The 20,082-nt window shown below is 39.5% G+C and overlaps 1 pseudogene; it reads left to right on the plus strand.

Annotated features, from left to right (window-relative positions):
* The first annotated feature begins 8,594 nt into the window (after window positions 1-8,594).
* Window positions 8,595-13,253, plus strand: LOC124961330 (cGMP-inhibited 3',5'-cyclic phosphodiesterase B-like; annotated as a pseudogene).
* The last annotated feature ends 6,829 nt before the right edge of the window (window positions 13,254-20,082 follow it).

Raw genomic sequence — 20,082 nt, forward strand, 5'->3', positions numbered from 1 at the left:
AAGCTATTCTATCCATACTGGCATCGTGAAGCCGGAGGCGGTTCGCCAGTTCCCAGACCCCCGTGGGACGCCCGCACCCGACGCCGTCGCCTCTTCCTCCAGTCCCGATTCGGGACCCGGCTTCGGCCTGCGGCGATGGATCCTCGGCAGGAGGCGCCAAGGCTCGCGGACTCGGCAGATACAGACTGCGCGCAGAAGCCCATCGAGCTCCAGGCGGCGGTGGCGGCCGCGGCTGCAGGGCCACCTTCCATTCTTAGTATAATGTCCTCTGGAGAACTTTAACACTTGCAATAATTTCACCTGATAATAATAAATTTCACCTGATAATAATTTCTAGTCATATTCTCTTCCATTCTAGCACTCTTTCCGTCCATTTTCTGGTCTTTATTTACACAAAATTATTTTCCTCTCAAATGATCCAATACATCTGTTAAGGACCTACATACTGCAAAAGGCCCATCACATTTTGCTTGAAACTCTCCATTTTCTTCATTTGGTGCCCAGTCTAGACTACAATGGTTCTTTGCTTTTCTCCTATGTTAAGCTCCCTATTTCTGGATCTTTCATTTTCCTTAAATATTACCTTCAGGAACTTCCCACCAGAGGACAAGAAAACTTGTGTTTTTTATTTTTAAGTGTTTGCATTTTGAATGTATATCTCTAATCAATCTTCATCATTGACTTTTTTTTTCTAGAAAGAGTTGTGAATTGGAAATAATTTTTCCTCAGAATTTTAAAGTACTTGAGTCTGTTTTCTAGCTCTGCATGTTGGAGTTGAAAAAGTCTAATGAATATCATTCTGATTCTAATTCTTCTGTGCATGAATTTTTTTTCCTCTAAATTTGTCTAGGACCTATCTCTTACAGTAAGGCACTATGATACAGACATTTTTACATTTGAAGTATCCTGGGGAAACATTTCATGGCATTCACTTTTGGGAATTATTCAATTCATTCTTGGATGAATTTTTGCTCTCTAATTTTTTTCTTTCAGAAATGTCTGTCAATTTAATTCTGGGTCTCAAGTCTAGTTTCTAATTGTGTAACCCATTCCAAACTGTTTGCATCTTTCTATTATTTTTCTTCTTCTCTATATTTTCAATTTTATCTTCAAATCTTACTCTTTAAAACTCTTATTTTGAAATGTTGCTAATTCATATTTTTTCTTCTTCTAGGAACATTTATTTTTTAATATTTTTATTCTTTTTGTTGTGGTGATGGTGTTCAAGATGTACAAATGGACAACAGGTACCATAGATGAAAACAAGGTATAATATCACTAATGACCAAGGGAAATATAAATCAAAATGACAACGAAATACCTCACACCTGTTAGGATGACTCTTATTAAAAATAAAAAGAAAATATTTATTGGTAAGGAGATGAAGACACTGGAACCATTATGCACTGTTGGTGGAAATGTAAAATGGAATAGCTACTATGAAAAACAATATGAGAGTCTTCAAAAAATTCAGGGGCAAAGTGCCTGCCTGGCATGCATGAGAACCTGGGGTCAATCCCCAGAACCACAAAAAAAAAAAAAAAGGTTAAAATGAAATAGAAATCCTATATGATCTAACAGTAGTTTTTTGTTTTATTTAGTTTTAGGGCTTCATCTATAATTTATTTCCTTCCTCATTTCTTCCTTCCTTTCTTTCATTTTTTTCGTAATTTGTTTGGGTTTTACTCCTTCCAGTTTGAGACTTCCCTTGAATGTCCAGTGATTGATTGAACTGTCATTTTATTTGAGACACTAACAACTGCTTAGAAGATGTAAGTATGAGAGTGGAAATTATTACACGGTATAGGTAATGCAGGGTAAACGAGCAGGTCTCTGGCCTTCTTTTAACTGAAGAGGACTCCAGATAGCTATGTTGACATTTTAATTATTCATTGTTTGTTTGTTTAACCATTCAGCTTCTCCAAATTAGAACTTCCTAGGTTTCTGTTTGTGGAGAGACAGATTTTTTGTCTGGGTTGGAAAGGAAACTCCTTTTTCTTATGCTCCCTATTTTTATTCCACATGGTATGTCTACTGTCTGTTGTATCTAAATCCACAAAATCTGGAGCCTATTTAGTTTGTTTCTGGAAAACAAGACTGTGGTCTCCAATAGGAGTAAGGGCGAAAGGTCTATGTCTGCCAGGGCAGCAGAGAAGAAAGGACCTATTCAAAAGTGGATTTCTGTCCATATCTAGTTTACAGCTGCCTCCTCAGGGGTCTGTGCAGCTAAGTGTTGACTCCCTTGGAGATTATCCAGAGCAAATTGACCCAACCTTATCAGTACTATGACCTCCACAAGTTTCAAACTATAATTTCTATAATTTCTTCTATTTTGCTAAGTCATACATCACTCCCTAAACTTTATCTTTCCTAAACTAGTGTAAATGTTTTTGCCTGCTAAGATCTCACCTTCTCTGTAAAGTGTATTAACCATGGTTAATACGCTTTTTATGAAAAATTCCTTTACTGTCATTATATTGGAGTTTCAATAGGAAGAGATAAACATATATTCTCAATATCCAATGTTTTAACCAGGACTCTTTGTTTGAAATGACTTAAGATTTAGCAATATAATAATGTCAATTTTTAATTTTATTCATTTCATTTTATCTATTTATTTATTTTGTGGTGCTGGGGATTGAACCCAGGGGCTCTTGCATGCTAAGCAAGTACTCTACCACTGAACTACACCCTCAATGCTGACAATGTTAATTACCTACCTCTCAAGAACAAAATGGAGAACTTTGTCTAGGTAGATTGGTATGGTAGCAAATGAAGGTGAACCCTAAAGGAGAGAAGAAATATGTACACACTGAGTCCTGTGCTCATGAATGTTAAGTATAACATATTTTCTTTACATAAATTCAGAGTATTAGAATGTGTGTTCTCTTTTCAGTTATTTTCAATGCCAAATGTCATTACCTCAGCTATCTAGATTTTGAATAGATATAGACAGACAGATAGATAGATAGATAGATGATAGAAAGATAGGAAGAGAGAGATATACCCACTGCTGCTGAGTCTTTAAATATGGCAAAGCAACTCTAAAAGAATATAAATAAGAGTGCAGACAGGTGAAGAAATTCTTGTCACTGTTGTCAGTTTCTTACTGGTAAAGGATAAATATAGCCTAAAAATTAAATTGTTAGGAAACTCACTCTTCTTCACCAGTTGAACTGAATAGGGTTGGTGGTCACAAAATAGGAATACTACCTGGTAGTAGATGAACTTAGAACTGTAAGTTCCCACAGTGGATTGCATAGCAATTTCATTCCAAACCCAAGACACAGAGAACACTGGATGTATAATTATACATGCCTTTGTCTCCTTTCTACTCATGTTTTTTTCATGGCTTGAGATGGTTTATGAGTTAGAATGCCTTTAGTCTTTTATTTACTTACAATGTTCACAATTGGCAGAGTTTTTAGATTTAAAATGATAGAAGAAACAACTATAGAACAAACCCTACATTATCTGAGCTGCTGAACATCCTTTTGTTAGGAAATGAAGAGTTCTATTCTACCCACCAAAACAGATATTAGAAAAATTATTTGTATTACAGCACTCTCACATCCTTCAGTAAGGATGCACAATTAGGAATCAAACCCACTGATGCTCTTTTTACAAAAGCAACGTTCATCCAAAGATCAGATATTTTGATACTAGTAATATTTAAAGTCAATTTAAAAAAGAATGCAATAAATATATAGTGTAAAACAGATTCAGCAGTAAATAAACTTCTCAGATACATTTCTATAATAACTAGGCCTTCATCTCAAGGACAATGTAACCAACAGTGCGGAAAACTCAAAGTTATTTACAAACCATGGAGAACAGAAAAAATGAAATTACACTCTAAGACTATTGTCTTAGAGCTTGCAGAAAGGTAAAAACTCAAGTTTATTTTTTAAATCATCGTTTGTTTGGTTTCTTATTTATTTTCAACTCATGTAAACAGACTACTCAAGTTTGACTTTCACATTGAAGCATGTTATCAAAAGGCTGTCCTGAAGCACTAATTTTTCTCATATCAGATCAGTTGACACTTTGCATACCTAATTTTCATATCAAATTCTCTAATGCACCTTATGGTCAAATGGTCCAAATAAAGAAAGAAGGGAAATTTTTCTCTAAGCATGTTGGACAAGCTGATTGAAAGTCCTTATAATCCAAGAACTATGACCTTGCAGTTAAAGAAGAAACTTTCCTTGCCTGAAAAAAAAAATTATAAAATTAGTAGTTATAAATTCAGGCTTAGATGATTTTTGTTTGTTTTGTTTTGCTCTTGTAGGTTTCTCTTGAAAATCAAAATCATATATGCAAGTAAAAACACACAAAAATATGAAAACTCTGACCTAGTGCTCATACCTTCTGCTCCAAAATACTTTCGGAGCATGAATTCCATTAAACATGAATCAGATTCCTGTGGGAAATATCAAGGATACATAAGTAAAATTTTCAAATAAAAAATAATTTAAAATTATATAAATGTATAAATTATTAAAAGCCATTAACACCTAAATTTTACCTTCTGGGAAATAAATGGGAAGTATATGACAATGATTTTATTTTATCCAAATTAGTTTCCAGAAACCCTGTGATGGGTTTTTTAAGAAACTTACATATTATTCTCTATTCAAGCTGGCAAATGAATTAGACTTTTGTGAGAGAACAAAATGTTCACAGGATTCACTCCAAAGTGTTCTACCTTAACTATGAAACAATCATATTAAAAGGATAGCAAGAGTGTTTTACACAACTATGTTTCAACACATTAGACAACCTGGGTGCAGGGGGTAAAATTCTAGAAGAACACAGACTCCCAAAGTTGTCTCCTGAAGAAATAGAAAACCTGAATGGACACATTACAGATAAGGACATTGACAATTAGCCATTCCACAGGGAGAAGAGAGTTTAGTGGTAGAGTGTGTGCTTAGAAGGCAGGAGGCCCTGAGTTCAACTCCCAACACCAAGAAAAACCAATCTTTCCACAAGAAAATTCCAGGTCCAGATGGCCATGCTGGTGAATTCCACCAAACAGGTAGAGAAAAATTAATAACAACCATCCACCAATTCTTCTAGACTGAGGGGGATTTATTCCAGGAAAGTAAGATTGATTGACACCTGAAAATCAACTAATGCACTATACCATGTTAACAGAATAAGAGTCAGTCAGGTGATGTTTTCACAAGATGCAGGAAAAATTGAAAACAAAACAAAAAAAACCCCAATACCCTTTCATGATTAAAAAAATAAAAAAAGAATTTCTTCAATCTGATGCAAGGACTCCATGAAAAAGCCACAGGTAACATTATACTTACTTATGAAAACTGAATACTTTCTTCCTAAAATCAGGGGGAAAAATAAGAACCTCTGTCTGCCCTACTCCCACTTTTACTGGATATTTCACTGGAGGTTTCATTTCATTCAACATTTATAGTCAGGCAAGTTAGGATAAATAAGTTAAAGCCATCAAGACTGAGAAGGAAATGTGGAACTATTTACAAACAATGTGATCTTGTTTATAGAAAATCCTGTCAATAAAAATTTTCTAGAGCTAACAGACAAATTCAGCAAAATTACATATAAAAATCAATATACAAATATCAACAGCATTTCTATACACTAGTAATGCACAGTCCAAAAAGAATTAAGTAAACAATTTCATGCAAATGTAGTAAAAACAAAAAAAGCACCTAGAAATAAATTTAATAAAGGAAGCACAAGATTCATACATGGAAAATTATAAAACACATTGAAAGAAATTAAAGATCTAAATAAAGGCAAAGCTATCCCATGTTCATTGCTCAGCAAATTGAATATTTTTAAGATAGCAATACTCCCTAAATTTACCTACAGATTTAATGCAATTCCCATCCAAATTCCAGAAATTGACAAATTTACTCTAAAATTTTTTATGAACACAAAAACGATTCAAAATAGTTAAAACAAACGTTGAAAAGAACAAAAAGTAGAAAATTCACACTTCTCAATTTCAAACTCACTACAGATTTACATGAGTCAAGACAGTGTAGTCCTGGTCTGAGGATTAAACAGAAATTAATGGCATAGAATTGAGAATCCAGAAACAGACCCATGTGTATTTTGTAAATTAGTTTTCAATGAAAGTGTCAGGACCATCAATAGTGGACAAAACAATCTTTTCAACAAATGGTTCTGGGATAACTGAATAGTCACATGCAAAAGGATGAATTGTGTCCCTATCCCAAATCGCAAACTAAAGTTTACTCAAAATGAATCACAGGCCTAAATGCAATCACTAAAACCATAAAACTTTTACAAGAAAATCAGAGGGGACGAGTGCAAGGATTTGGGGGCTGATCAAAGCAGCAGCTCTGCTGAGCTCGAATGAGAGGGCATGAGAGGCCATGAGGGGCAAAGTCATCTTCAGGTGCAGCTTGAACAGACATGTAGGAGGAAGGCCTTCAGCTCCTGGTGCTGTCTGAGGCTCTGAGGGTCACCGTGCAGCTGTGGAGGAGAGCCAGGGAACTTCCAGGGGACTGAACTGGCTTGGCATCTAGGTGATGCTGTGCAGTAGCACAGGGGTCTCTGCTCAAAGTGCAGCCGCAGTTTCTGGTCTTTATAACACTGGGGCTTATGTTATCTATGGCTATAGGTGCTGGTGCTGCATGTTTCACAGGGTAAGCAGAGAAGGCTCTGAGGGGTGAAAACTTGTTTATTTGAACTATGCTCAAAACAACTGAATACATAAAAACTTAAATTTGGTGTTGCCAGTCTTTGGGCTAATAGGTCTCATCCTGCTATGAAGAAGCAAACAACTTAGAGGCCAATATACAAGGAATCTCTTTGGTTTATTTATATTTTAAAAATAGAAATAGCCAGGCAGGGTGGCACACACCTGTAATCCAGTGACTTGAGAGGCTGAGGCTGGAGGATGGAAAGTTTAAAGCCAGCCTCAGCAACTTAGTGAGGCCCTGTCTCAAAATGAAAAATGAACAACTGCCAGGAGGTGTGACTCTGTGGTTAAGTGCTGCTGCGTTCAATCCCTGGGGGGGGGGGGGAGAAGGAAGGAAGGAAGGGAGGGAAGGAAGGAGGGAGGAAAAAACAGCCCATGAGCTAAAAGAAAATATTTACAAATTGGATAGCTGTAAGAACCTTATATCAAGAATATATTTTAAACTTTAAAACTCAATAATAAGAAGACAAATAAACCTAATGCTTAAATGGCCAAGGGATTTAAGTAGAGATTGCTACAAGGAAGACCTACAAGTGGTCACTAACACATGGGCAGAAGCTCCACAGTTGAGCAGGAGCCTCTCCGAGATTCCCGGTCTGGGGGAGCTCTCCAGATCCTGTCCTTCGGGTTTTCATGGTGAGGTCACTGTGCAAGCATGACTGTAGTCGGGACAGCCATGTCAAACTTGACGGAACAGAGGGGCCCTCTCTCCTGCTGGACGTTGTGGGGGAAGCGAGCTCGCCCAGAGTCCTTGAGCCTGTCTGTGCAGCACGTTTCTCCTCCCAGGGGATGGGCAGGACCCCTCTGAAACAGGGTTTTCTGATCCACTCGGACAAGGCAAGTCAGAATTCGGGGGGCTGAGTCCAAGTCAGGGGAAGATAAGGATCTTCACGACATCCCGGGAAGGGAACTGGTCTGGAGGCCTGAGAGGGAGTCAAGAGCCAACACAGGGCAAGACCCAAGCCTATGTGTTTTGATATCTGAACTCTTGTCACTTCCTCTGGCCCATTTTCAACTGTGCTCTTCCTCTAAGGGCACAAGGCCTCCTTTCACTTCCTCAAAGTGCAGCCCTAGATATGGACGCTCCTTCGGTGGTCCCTTCTTCACCAAATCAGCGCTCCTTCTCTGGTCTGCAGCCCCCGCGTCTTTGCTGGAAGGTCTTCCCGCCGGCCCTTGAGAGGTCGAGTACCACCACAGCTATGGCACACACTCGTGGCGCCATGTCCTCAGTATGACTTAGCAAACTCAGCATTTCGTTCTTAATTATGGGTTTGATTCATGCCCCTGTCCCCTAGAAAGCTATTGGCCTCAGGAGAGGAGACCCACTTCTATGTGAGCTTGTTTTGCACCCACAGTCCACTTGAGGCTTTCAATAAATGTTTGCTGAGAGAGGAAGTAAACATTGCCCTGAACCACCTGCAGCCACTACCCTTATATAACCCTTCAAGGAAGTAGGGGTTTTGAGTGCACCCTTCTTAATTTAAATGAGCTTCAGGTTCACTGGAAAACTGGAGCCCAGCAAAGGGTGGCATTGATACTTTATTGACATTTTGAAAATAACAGGCACAATGGAAAGTGCCCCCGATTGATGAGTGGACAGTGATCTAAAGGTTGCTTTGTACTACCGTTCTCCTCCACAGAAACACAGTGCCTTCTGACCCAGCCCACAAAATCCCACCTACCCCACAGAGTAGTCAAGTTTTTACTGATGGGTACTTGAAGACTGACTGCACTTTAGAACCGGGCATCCACTGAACCTCAGTCCAGAGTGCCCCTCAAGTCCAGACTTTTGAGTCCCTGGGCCCTTTTAATCCCCTATCCTGAAGCATCTCTCTTGGTCTTAAAGCTTTCTATGCCCTGGGCAAAGCAGTAAGAAATGTGCCAGGAGAAGGCAACTCGGAAAACCAGGAAGACCTGCCGGCAACCAGAGGAAACTATGGATGGCTACAAGAAGGAGCAGGGGTGGGCAAAGGGGACAAGGGCCCAAGAGAGCAGGCTGCAGAGATGGAAGGCCAAGGGCAGGCAAGCTGCGGCCCAGCAGGCTCCACAGCCAGGGAGCTGGGTGAGCTGCAGATCAGAGATGCTCAAGGACTGTTCATTCAAAAACTGCCTTAACTTCAGACCCCTTCATCTCCCACCAAGCGCTCTCAATTCTTGCACCTAATCACTGAAGTGGTGGCAAACTACTACAAAAGCAGATCCTAAATCCAGTGGGAAAGTTTTAGACCATACCTCTGTTCCATTCCTGATGAAAAGTGCCCAAAACACAAAGTAGTCCCAGGGAAAGTGGCAACCATGGGGCTGAAACCTCTCAGATGATGCTTACCACTACTGACCCGGAGGTGGCTGGAGATTTCAATTTGCTTGGGAACAAATCTGATGGGATTTTCTTGTGACCAGAAAGCCTTTCCAAGAGCAATTGGAGAAGTGCAGCAGTCAAGAGCACAACAAAGGGATCCACTTGGGTGACTGGAACCCCTCAGCAGAGAGCAGCAGGGAGTATTCGTTATCTTCAGGGATCTGCCAATCTTCCTACCCCGCTCCCAGCTCCACCCATCAGTGCCTGGCAAGTAGATCAATTGGATGGTGAACTTTAGATAAACTCTTAATTCCTTACCAACATGCGAGCCAGGAAGTGTGTGTGTGTGTGTGTGTGTGCGCGCGCACGATGCATAAATGTGGTCTACATTAGAGAAGACTGCATTAGGGAGGACTTGATCCACCCCCACCCACACACACACACACACACACTCCATGCACTCTTCTGAAAGTCCAGCGGGTCATAACCACACTTTTTAAATGCAGGAATCCTAAGTGCTTCATTATAAGGGTCCTGGGTTCGGCCATGCAGCTGAGTTCTGGCCTTGGTTTCCCTGACCCCTACACTCCTCTGACTGGGGGTTTTCCTAGCTGCCAGGGCTCAGGCTGGTGAGAGCTTAGAGTTCAAGTCTGGTTCTCCTGAGAAGTCTGCAGGAAAAAAACAAACAAACAAAAAAACTGTCATTCTATCGAGACACCCTGGTTACTTTCACTCATGATCAAACAATTCCAAAGTGATAGAAGTCATAGCACTTTATATATATGAACTCCTTTCAATCACTGATAGGGTTCCTGAGTGAGTGAAGGGCTGTTTCCAGATTATAAACTACAAAAACCTGTAGAAAGCCATAACTCATCCACTTACAGTCAACATTCCTTTCTATTTACTTAAATGCTATTTGCTTAACGATGCTAAGTGACAAAAACCTGGAAAAGAGAAGGCTTTGTGAAACAAGGTCAGTGTCATAAAAAAATTAATAGAGAAACGATGTTTTATTTAATGATATTGAATAACTGTTACCATGCTACAGGATAATTGAAGATAAATGAGGGAGATTAACCACGTCAAAGAAATCTCAATTCTTCTCCTGACAAATGACCCAATTGGGGAATGTTCCTTACCTGCTCTACACCTCAGTTTTCCAAGAAATGGGAGATAAAGCCAGAGCCACAGTAGGTGTTCCTAAGGGAAACAAATCAAATAATATAGTAGGTGCTTAGCCCAATCACTACCATCTAACAGACATCAGGGTTATTACTATTATGAATGTAATTAGTACTAGTTTTACAAAAATAAATTGAGTATTTTCAAAGTCATATGGAAGCAAGGAATTGATCAAGGACCTACTTTTCTCAGGTCCTTTAAATTCTGCCTCTCCCTCTTTAGAGATCCTTTATGGGCAAAACTGTGAGGCTGGATTTTGACTTTACCCAGAGGAACTCCTCAGTAGATAACAAAAAAGAGACAAAATCTTCAAGGATCAGATTAATAGTTGCAACTCAAGAATTGGCACAAGCTGGGGACGCGGGCGCGCGAGGGCGCGCGCGCCTGGCAGGAGCAGCCGTGCGGGAGGAGCGCCAGTCCTCCGCTCGCGCGCCCAACACATCAGGCTGGGGACCGGAGGTAACTGTTGCAGCCAGCCCGAGCTGGGAGGCGACACCGAGTCTCCAGTCCCGAGAGGTGCCCCGGGGAAAAGGAGGAGGCGGCCGCAGCGGTCCCGGGGAGAAGTCCCTGCCGTGCCTCTGCTCAGCCAGCATGTCCCGGACTCCGCCGCTCCTGAGCCCGCGCGGCGGGGACCCCGGGCGGCGGCGGTGGGTGCAGGCCTGACGCGCTGCGAGACTGGGGGCTCCCGGGGGTTGGGGAGCGCGAACAGCCGCTGGCAGTCCGAGTGGGGCGCGCTGAGCCCCGCTGCCACACGGGGCCGGGGCGGGGCCACGAGGACTGACGAGCAAGACGCAAAAGCCATGAGGTACCCGCCGCCGCCGGGCGGGACGGGATCGCCCCTGGAGTCTGAGGATCGGCTACGTGAAGAGCTGCAAGAGCCCGCTGCGGCAGGACCCTCTGCGCGGCTGCTTCTTCCACCTCTGCCGCTTTTGCAACGTGGAGCCACCGCCGCCGCTGGCCTCCCCCCGGCAGTGGCGGCGCGACTCCCCTTCTCCCTGGCGCGCCTCTCGCTGGGCGCCCTGGCCGCCTTTGTCCTCGCCCTGCTGCTCGGCGCGGGGCCCGGGAGCTGGGCTTCCCGGGCGCCCGGCTGCGGACACTGCTGAGCGTGTGCCCGCACGGCCTCGCCCCCTCTTCAGCATCGCCTGTGCCTTCTTCTTCCTCACCTGCTTCCTAACGCGGACCAAGCGGGACCCGGCCCTGGCCGGAGTGGCGGCTCCTGGCGCTGCCCGCCTGCTGCTACCTGGGGGACTTCATAGTGCGGCAGTGGTGGTCTTGGCCTGGGGGGGGACAAGGCGGCGGCGGGCAGGTGGTATTGGTGCTGAGCGGCGTGGGGCTGCTGACGCTCAAGCACCCGCTGCGGCTCGGGCAGGACATCCTGGTGCTGCTCTTGCCAGCCTCGGGGCGCTGCCCTCTGCCCTCAGGCCGCTGCTCTCCTGCCTGGTCGGGGCCGCCAGATGTCTGCTGTCCCTGGGGTTGGATCACTTCTTTCACATCAGGGAAGCTTCTCACCGTCCCTGGTTGTCCAGCACCATGGAAGAAAAAGTGCCTGTGACCAGACCCCGGAGGAGGTCCCGCTGCGTGTCGCTAGGAGAAATGGCAGCCGGTCACTGTGGCAGCGGCAAAATGTTCAGGAGACCTTCGTTGCCTTGTATTTCGAGAGAACAGGGGAAACATGAGTGTACTCAAGAAACTCGAGATTTGAATTTGCAGTGTTTTTCATATATCAAGAAGTTCATCAATCTTTCAACCATGGAATCTTCAGAATATCAAAGAGTTGCATGTTTTCAAGCTTAGAGAAAAGTGGACACTTGAATCCTAGCAACTGAAAGCAAATAGACATACATCAGTATTTGTGTATAAGTACTGACACTTATGTCAGCAGTTTGTCCTGTTTGCCCGGGAACTCTTGTTTAGTAGTGTGTTTACAACGAGGTCTTTCAGTGGAGCAGGGCTACATGACTGAAGATGTACTCTATATTGTCTGAGTACATTCTGTATACAAACCGTAGCATATTTATTGCTGCTTGTTATTGACATTTACTCTTCTTTATTATGTTTATTTTCTTTTTCAAAAATGTTTTGTTTCTCTTTGTTAACTAGCAGTAGGCTATTGACTCTGTGTTTTTAATTATGATGTTTTTGTGTAGGGAACTGAGTTTGATTCCATGTAAGTTATTGAATTAGATCTGTGAGGCAGATGGGCCATATGATTTATTTTGAAAAGTGAAGTTCAAGTTTTTGGAGGTAGAATAATCTGGCCTTGTCTTGATTAAGACCTGTAATTTCATTGTGCCGTTCAAAGTATTCCAAGTTAAAAAAAAAAAAAGAATTGGCACAAGCTACTACCACGTTCTTGGGTAATTTCTAAAACAAATCAAGAGATTTTGCCAATCGCCCCATCTTCTCTCAACCCCCAACAATCCCATCCCCTATACAAATATGGAGATTTTACCTCAATCAGACTTACCTCCCAAATAAAAATGTACCCTTTCAAAATTAACCATGCCTAGATTGTTAAATAAATTATCTGTGAATTTCTGTAAAGTTGGAATGAGGCTTAATCCTTTTGGGATTAAGCTGTTTATAGTTCTTCCAATTTGTCATCTGTTTATTTGCATGCCAGTTTGTCAACATATCTTCCATTTATTTACCTGACCTGGAAATTCCTCAGTATCCCTCAAGACACAGTTTGAGTTTTAGCTTTCTTCTACAGTATTCCAGAATGCCCCAGGCATAGTCTACTTCATCTACTGTTTCCATAGCCCTTTGATTTATATTTAAAATCATAGTATTTATTAACTGATTAACATACATATCTCCCCCATTAGACAAAAGGTCAGGTGCTGTCTATTTCTTCCTTATAACTTTTTGTGTACCTACTCCAGGCCTAGAGGAAAACAGGTTCCCAGTAAGTGCTATGTGGAGGATGCTGTTGATTATTCTCTCCTAAATTCAATTAATTGATTTTGGATCTGACAAAATATTCACCAAGCAACATATTCTTTATTTACTATTGAAGAATGGATATAAATGAACCTAAAGCCACTTCACCTCTGGAACAAGGGTGTGTCTTTGTTCTCAGTCCTTCAGGGATATACTGTGGAAAGCAGAAACATATAGAGGACAGGACAGAGGTTTTGAAATAGGAGGTACAAAGTTCAATCGTTTACCCCTGCTCCTTCAGCTAACAGTTGAGGAGTTTTACACATATTACTTTCCTTTGTGAATACTTAGTTTTCTCTTCCATAAAAATAGGAAATTAATAGTGTCTACTTTATAGGTGTGCTGTGGGCATTAAAAGAAATGGTACTGAGAAAGGGTTGTGCATGATGACGAGTAAGTATTGCTGCTTTGTGTGTGTGTGTGTGATACTCTTAACAAAATACCTGGACTATATTATTTATAATGAATAGAAATTTATTTCTCACAGTTTGGAGGACTAAGAAGTCCAAGATCAAAGCACTGGCAGATTCTCTGTTGAGGGTTGCTGTCCACTTGTAAGATGGCACAATGTTTCACCATCCTCTGGAAAGGAGGAATGCTGTGTCCTCACATGAGGGAAGACAGAAGTGCAAGAAGACTGAACACCACGGGAAGCCTCTTTTATTAGGGCCTTAACTTAATCCCACTCAGAAGTAAGGAACCCTCATGAATTAATCACCTCTTTAAGGCCCCATCTCTTAATCTTAACGCCTTGGCCATTAAGTTTCAACATCTGAATTTTGGAGAGCACATATTCAAACAACTGCAGCTGCAAAGATTCCTCCTCTTCCAGGACCTTGACTGTGAGGTAGGGGAACATGGTGTGGAGGAGGGGTAGAGATGGAAATTGTGTACCACTAACAGGATTTGCAACACAGGGCTGCACATGAACATTAATTATGAAAAAGCTACACCATCAACCCTCAACATTTTTCCCCAAATGAAAGATTTCCAAAGTGAACCTATTTATTAATAGTCATGAATATGAATATTATAACATAGATTATCCATTGATAAACTATATTTTGTTGTGATAGGAAATTTACTTATGTCATTTCTTATCGTATTTATTTCTTACCATACTCAGGAAATAAGAGTAGATTTTGGTATGTTTACTTTCAAATAAAAACCCTACAGTCATAAAAAAACATTTTAAAAGATCTACATGGTATTATAGTTAAGGAAATTAAATTGAATATTCACCTTGTTGTAAAACTACTGACTCTTTTTTTTCTACGTCAGAAAAGTTGGAATAGTAATGCCTATCCTATTGAGGGGTGTTATAGAGATGAACAGTTTTTAAATGTGGGGGAAAAAAAGACAGAATAAAAGTGATGGTGTTAGTGATATGCTATATAGCCAAACATCTTATTTTGGTATCAGGTTCACAATTAAATATTTCATTTTACTGAGCAGCTATCCATTGATAAACATCTAAGCCATATGCTCTGTGTTTTGCTTTATTTTTATTTTTCTTAATGTCCAGAAGAGAAATTTTTATTGTCTTCTCCATAAGTAATTTAACAGTTTTGAATAATGAGCCTAAGAAAAATTCATAGCATAATTATATAGCAATTTTGCTTGATTCTCATGACAATCCATGTTTTTAATTTTAAAAATGTAATGAACAAAATTATTTAACAATTTGTATGCTTTGTGTAATGGTCAAATCAGTATAATTAGTATGTCTATCACTTCAAACATTTATCATTTATTTGTGATGGAACATTCAAAGTAGTCCCTTCTAGCTATTTTGAAATGCTATACATTATTGTTAACTAGTCATCATACTGTGCAATAGAACACTAGAATTTTTCCCCCATCTGACTTTGTACCTATTGACATAACCTCTTTTCAGCCTCACCCACCCACCTGCCTCTGATGACCACTAAAAATAATCTATATTTTTAAACAAGGCAATTACTGTAGGAGTAAATAATCATTGTGGAAAAAAGAAAATGCTTAAACTACCAACACATAAAAACAGACTTTTTCAGAATCATTTTAATTATTACAGAATCAATAACTATTCTTTTTTTATGGCTGAGTAATATTCCATTGTATATATATACCACAGTTTCTTTATCCTTCATCAATTGAAGGACATCTAGGTTGGTTCCACAATCTGGCTATTGTGAACTGAGCAGCTATGAACATTGATATGGCTGTATCTCTGTAATATGCTGATTTTAAGTCCTTTGGGTATAGGCCAAGGAGTGGGATAGCTGGGTCAAATGGTGGTTCCATTCCAAGTTTTCTAAGGAGTCTCCATACTGCTTTCCAGAGTGGCTGCACTAATTTGCAGCCCCACCAGCAATGTAAGAGTGTACCTTTCTCCCCACATCCTCGGCAACCCCTGTTGTTGCTTGTATTCTTGATAATCGCCATTCTAATTGGGGTGAGATGGAATCTTAGGGTGGTTTTGATTTGCATTTCTCTTATTACTAGAGATGTTGAACATTTTTCCATATGTTTGTTGATTGCTTGTACATCTTCTTCTGTGAAGTGTCTATTCATTTCCTTAGCCCATTTGTCGATTGGATTATTTGCATTCTTGGTGTAGAGTTTTTTGAGTTCTTTATAGATTCTGGAGATTAGTGCCCTATCTGAAGTATGAGTGGCAAAGATTTCCTCCCACTCTGTAGGCTCTTTCTTTGCATTGCTGATAGCTTCCTTTGCGGAGAGAAAGCTTTTTAGTTTGAATCTATCCCAGTTATTGATTCTTGCTTTTATTTCTTGTGCTATGGGAGTCCTGTTGAGGAAGTCTGGTCCCAAGCCGACATGTTGAAGCTCTGGACCTACTTTTTCTTCTATAAGATGCAAGGTCTCTGGTCTGATTCCAAGGTCCTTAATCCATTTTGAGTTTAGTTTCATGCATGGTGAGAGATATGGGTTTAGTTTCATTCTGTTGCATATGGATTTCTAATTCTCCCAGCACCATTTGTTGAAGAGGCTATCTTTTCTCCATTGCATATTTTTGGCCCCTTTGTCTAGTATGAGAAAATTGTATTTATTTGGGTTTGTGTCCATGTCCTCTATTCTGTACCATTGATCCACCTTTCTATTTTGGTACCAACCATGCCGTTTTTGTTACTATTGCTTTGTAGTAGAGTTGAAGATCTGGTATTGCGATATCCCCTGCTTCACTTTTTCTTCCAAGGATTGCTTTAGCTATTCTGGGTTTTTTATTCTTCCAGATGAATTTCATAATTTCTTGCTCTATTTCTGTAAGGTACATCATTGGGATTTTAATTGGAATTGCATTGAATCTGTATAGCACTTTTGGTAGTATGGCCATTTTGACAATATTAATTCTGCCTATCCAAGAACATGGGAGGTCTTTCCATCTTCTAAGGTTTTCTTTAATTTCTTTCTTTAGTGTTCTGTAGTTCTCATTGTAGAGATCTTTCACCTCTTTTGTGAGATTGATTCCCAAGTATTTTATTTTTTTCGTGGCTATTGTGAATGGGGTAGTTTTCCTAATTTCTCTTTCTGAAGATTCATCACTTATGTATAAAAATGCCTTAGATTCATGTGCATTGATCTTATATCCCGCTACTTTGCTGAATTCACTTATGAGATCTAAAAGTTTTCTGGTGGAATTTCCTGGTTCCTCTAAGTATATAATCATATCATCAGCAAATAGGGATAGTTTGAGTTCTTGTTTTCCTATTCGTATCCCTTTAATTTCTTTGGTCTGTCTAATTGCTCTGGATAGAGTCTCAAGGACGATATTGAAAAGAAGTGGTGAAAGAGGGCATCCCTGCCTTGTTCCAGTTTTTCACCATTTAGAATGATATTAGCCATGGGCTTAGCATAGATGGCCTTTACAATGTTAAGGAATGTTCCCACTATCCCTATTTTTTCTAGTGTTTTGAACAGGAAGGGGTGCTGTATTTTATCAAATGCTTTCTCTGCATCTATTGAAATAATCATGTGATTCTTGACTTTAAGTCTATTGGTATGGTGAATTACATTTATTGATTTCCTGATGTTGAACCAACCTTGTATCCCTGTAATGAAACCCACTTGATCATGGTGCACTATCTTTTTAATATGTTTTTGTATGCGATTTGCTAAAATTTTGTTGAGAATTTTTTGTCAATGTTCATTAAGGATATTGGTCTGAAATTTTCTTTCCTCGATGTGTCTCTGTCTGGTTTAGAAATCAGGGTAATATTGGCTTCATAGAATGAGTTTGGGAGAATTCCCTCCTCTTCTATTTTCTGGAATACTTTGAGAAGTATTGGAATGAGCTCTTCTTTAAAGGTTTTGTAGAACTCAGCTGAGAACCCATCTGGTCCTGGACTTTTCTTTGTTGGTAGGCTTTTGATGACTTCTTCTATTTCATTACTTGAAATTGGTCTATTTAAATATTGTATGTCCTCCTCGTTCAGTTTAGGCAATTCATATGTCTCTAGAAACCTGTTGATGTCTTCGAAATTTTCTATTTTGTTGGAGTATAGATTTTCAAAATAGCTTCTAATTATGTTTTGTATTTCAGTCGTGTCTGTTGTGATATTTCCTTGTTCATTCTGAATTTTAGTGATTTGGGTTTTCTCGCGTCTTCTCTTTGTTAATGTGGCTAAGGGTTTATCAATTTTCTTTATTTTTTCGAAGAACCAACTATTTATTTTGTCAATTTTTTATATTGTTTCTTTTGTTTCAATTTCGTTGATTTCAGCTCTGAGTTTAACTATTTCCTGTCTTCTACTACTTTTGGTGTTGGTCTGTTCTTCTTTTTCTAGGACTTTGAGCTGTAGTGTTAGGTCGTTTATTTTTTGAGTTTTACTTCTTTTATTGAATGCGCTCCATGAAATAAATTTTCCTCTAAGTACTGCTTTCATAGTGTCCCAGGGATTTTGATATGATGTTTCTTTGTTCTCCTTGACCTCTAAGAATTTTTAAATTTCCTTCCTAATATGTTCTGTTATCCATTCATCATATAATAGCATATTGTTCAATCTCCAGGTGTTGGAGTAGTTTCTGTTTTTTACACTTTTATTTATTTCTAACTTCAATCCATTATGATCTGATAGAATACAAGGTAGTGTCTCTATCTTCTTGTATTTGCTAACATTAGCTTTGTGGCATAATATATGGTCTATTTTAGAGAAGGATCCATGTGCTGCTGAGAAGAAAGTGTATTTGCTCTTGGTTGGACGGTGTATTCTATAAATGTCTGTTAAGTCTAAATTATTGATTGTGTTATTGAGATCTATGGTTTCTTTGTTCAATTTTGTTTGGAAGATCTGTCCAGTGGTGAGAGAGGCGTGTTAAAATCACCTAGTATTATTGTGTTATGGTCTATTTGGTTTCTAAAATTGAGAAGGATTTGTTTGACATACATGGATGAGCCACTGTTTGGGGCATAGATGTTTATGATTGTTATATCTTGCTGATTTATGCTTCCCTTAAGCAGTATGAAATGTCCTTCTTTATCCCTTCTAACTTTGGCTTGAAGTTCACATTATCTGAAATGAGGATGGATACTCTAGCTTTTTTGCTGAGTCCATGTGCATGGTATGTTTTTCCCCATCCTTTCACCTTGAGTCTATGGGTATCTCTTTCTATGAGGTGAGTCTTTTGCAGGCAACATATTGTTGGATCTTTCTTTTTAATCCAATCTGCCAGTCTATGTCTTTTGATTGATGAATTCAGGACATTAACATTCAGGGTTATTATTGAGATATGGTTTGTATTCCCGGTCATTTGGTTCATTTTTTAAATTTTATTTCTTTCTTTATTTTTTTTTGACACAACTTGGTTCCTCCTTTATTTGACAGTTCCTTTAGGATAATTCCTCCCTTTACTGATTTGCTTCTTTGCTTTTTATCTCTTCCTCATGGAATATTTTGCTGAGAATGTTCTGTAATGCTGGCTTTCTTTTTGTAAATTCTTTTAGCTTTTGTTTATCATGGAATGATTTTATTTCATCGTCAAATTTGAAGGTAAGTTTTGCTGGGTATAAGATTCTTGCTTTTGGTATAAGTTTTGCTGGGTATAAGATTTTCTTTCAGGGCTTGAAAAATGTTGTTCCACGCCCTTCTAGCTTTTAAGGTCTGGATTGAAAAATCTGCTGATATCCGTATTGGTTTCCCCCTGAAAGTAATTTGGTTCTTTTCTCTCACAGCCTTTAAAATTCTGTCTTTATTTTGTATGTTACATATATTCATTATAATGTGCCTTGGTGTGGGTCTGTTGTAATTTTGTGTATTTGGAGTCCTATAAGCTTCTTGAACTTGATTTTCCATTTCATTCTTCAGATTTGGGAAATTTTCTGTTATTATTTCATTTAATAGATTGTTCATTCCTCCTTTGGTTTGTTTCTCTAAGCCTTCTTCAATCCCAATAATTCTCAAATTTGGCCTTTTCATGATATCCCATAGTTCTTGGAGATTCTGTTCATGATTTCTTACCATCTTCTCGGTTTGTTCAACTTTGTTTTCAAAGTTAAATATTTTATCTTCAATATCTGAAGTTCTGTCATCCAGGTGTTCTATCCTATTGGTTATGCTTTCTATGGAGTTCTTAATTTGGTTTATTGTTTCCTTCATTTCAAGGATTTCTGTTTTTTTTTTCAATATCTCTAACTCTTTATTGAAATGATCTTTTGCTTCCTGTATTTGCTCTTTTAACTGTCGATTGGTGCTATCATTCAATGCCTGCATTTGCTCTTTCATCTCATCATTCAGTGCCTGCATCTGCTCTTTCATCTCATCGTTTGCTTCCCTAATCATTTTAATTATGTACATTCTGAACTCCCTTTCTGTCATTTCTTCTGCCATGCTGTCATTGGATTTTATTGATGTAACATCTAGATTTGTTTGGGGCATTTTCTTCCCTTGTTTTCTCATATTGTTCAGGTATCAGTGGACTGCTGAGATATTGCAGATTT

The sequence above is a fragment of the Sciurus carolinensis genome, chromosome 12 (genome assembly GCF_902686445.1).
Source record: "Sciurus carolinensis chromosome 12, mSciCar1.2, whole genome shotgun sequence".
Taxonomy (NCBI): Eukaryota; Metazoa; Chordata; class Mammalia; order Rodentia; family Sciuridae; genus Sciurus; species Sciurus carolinensis.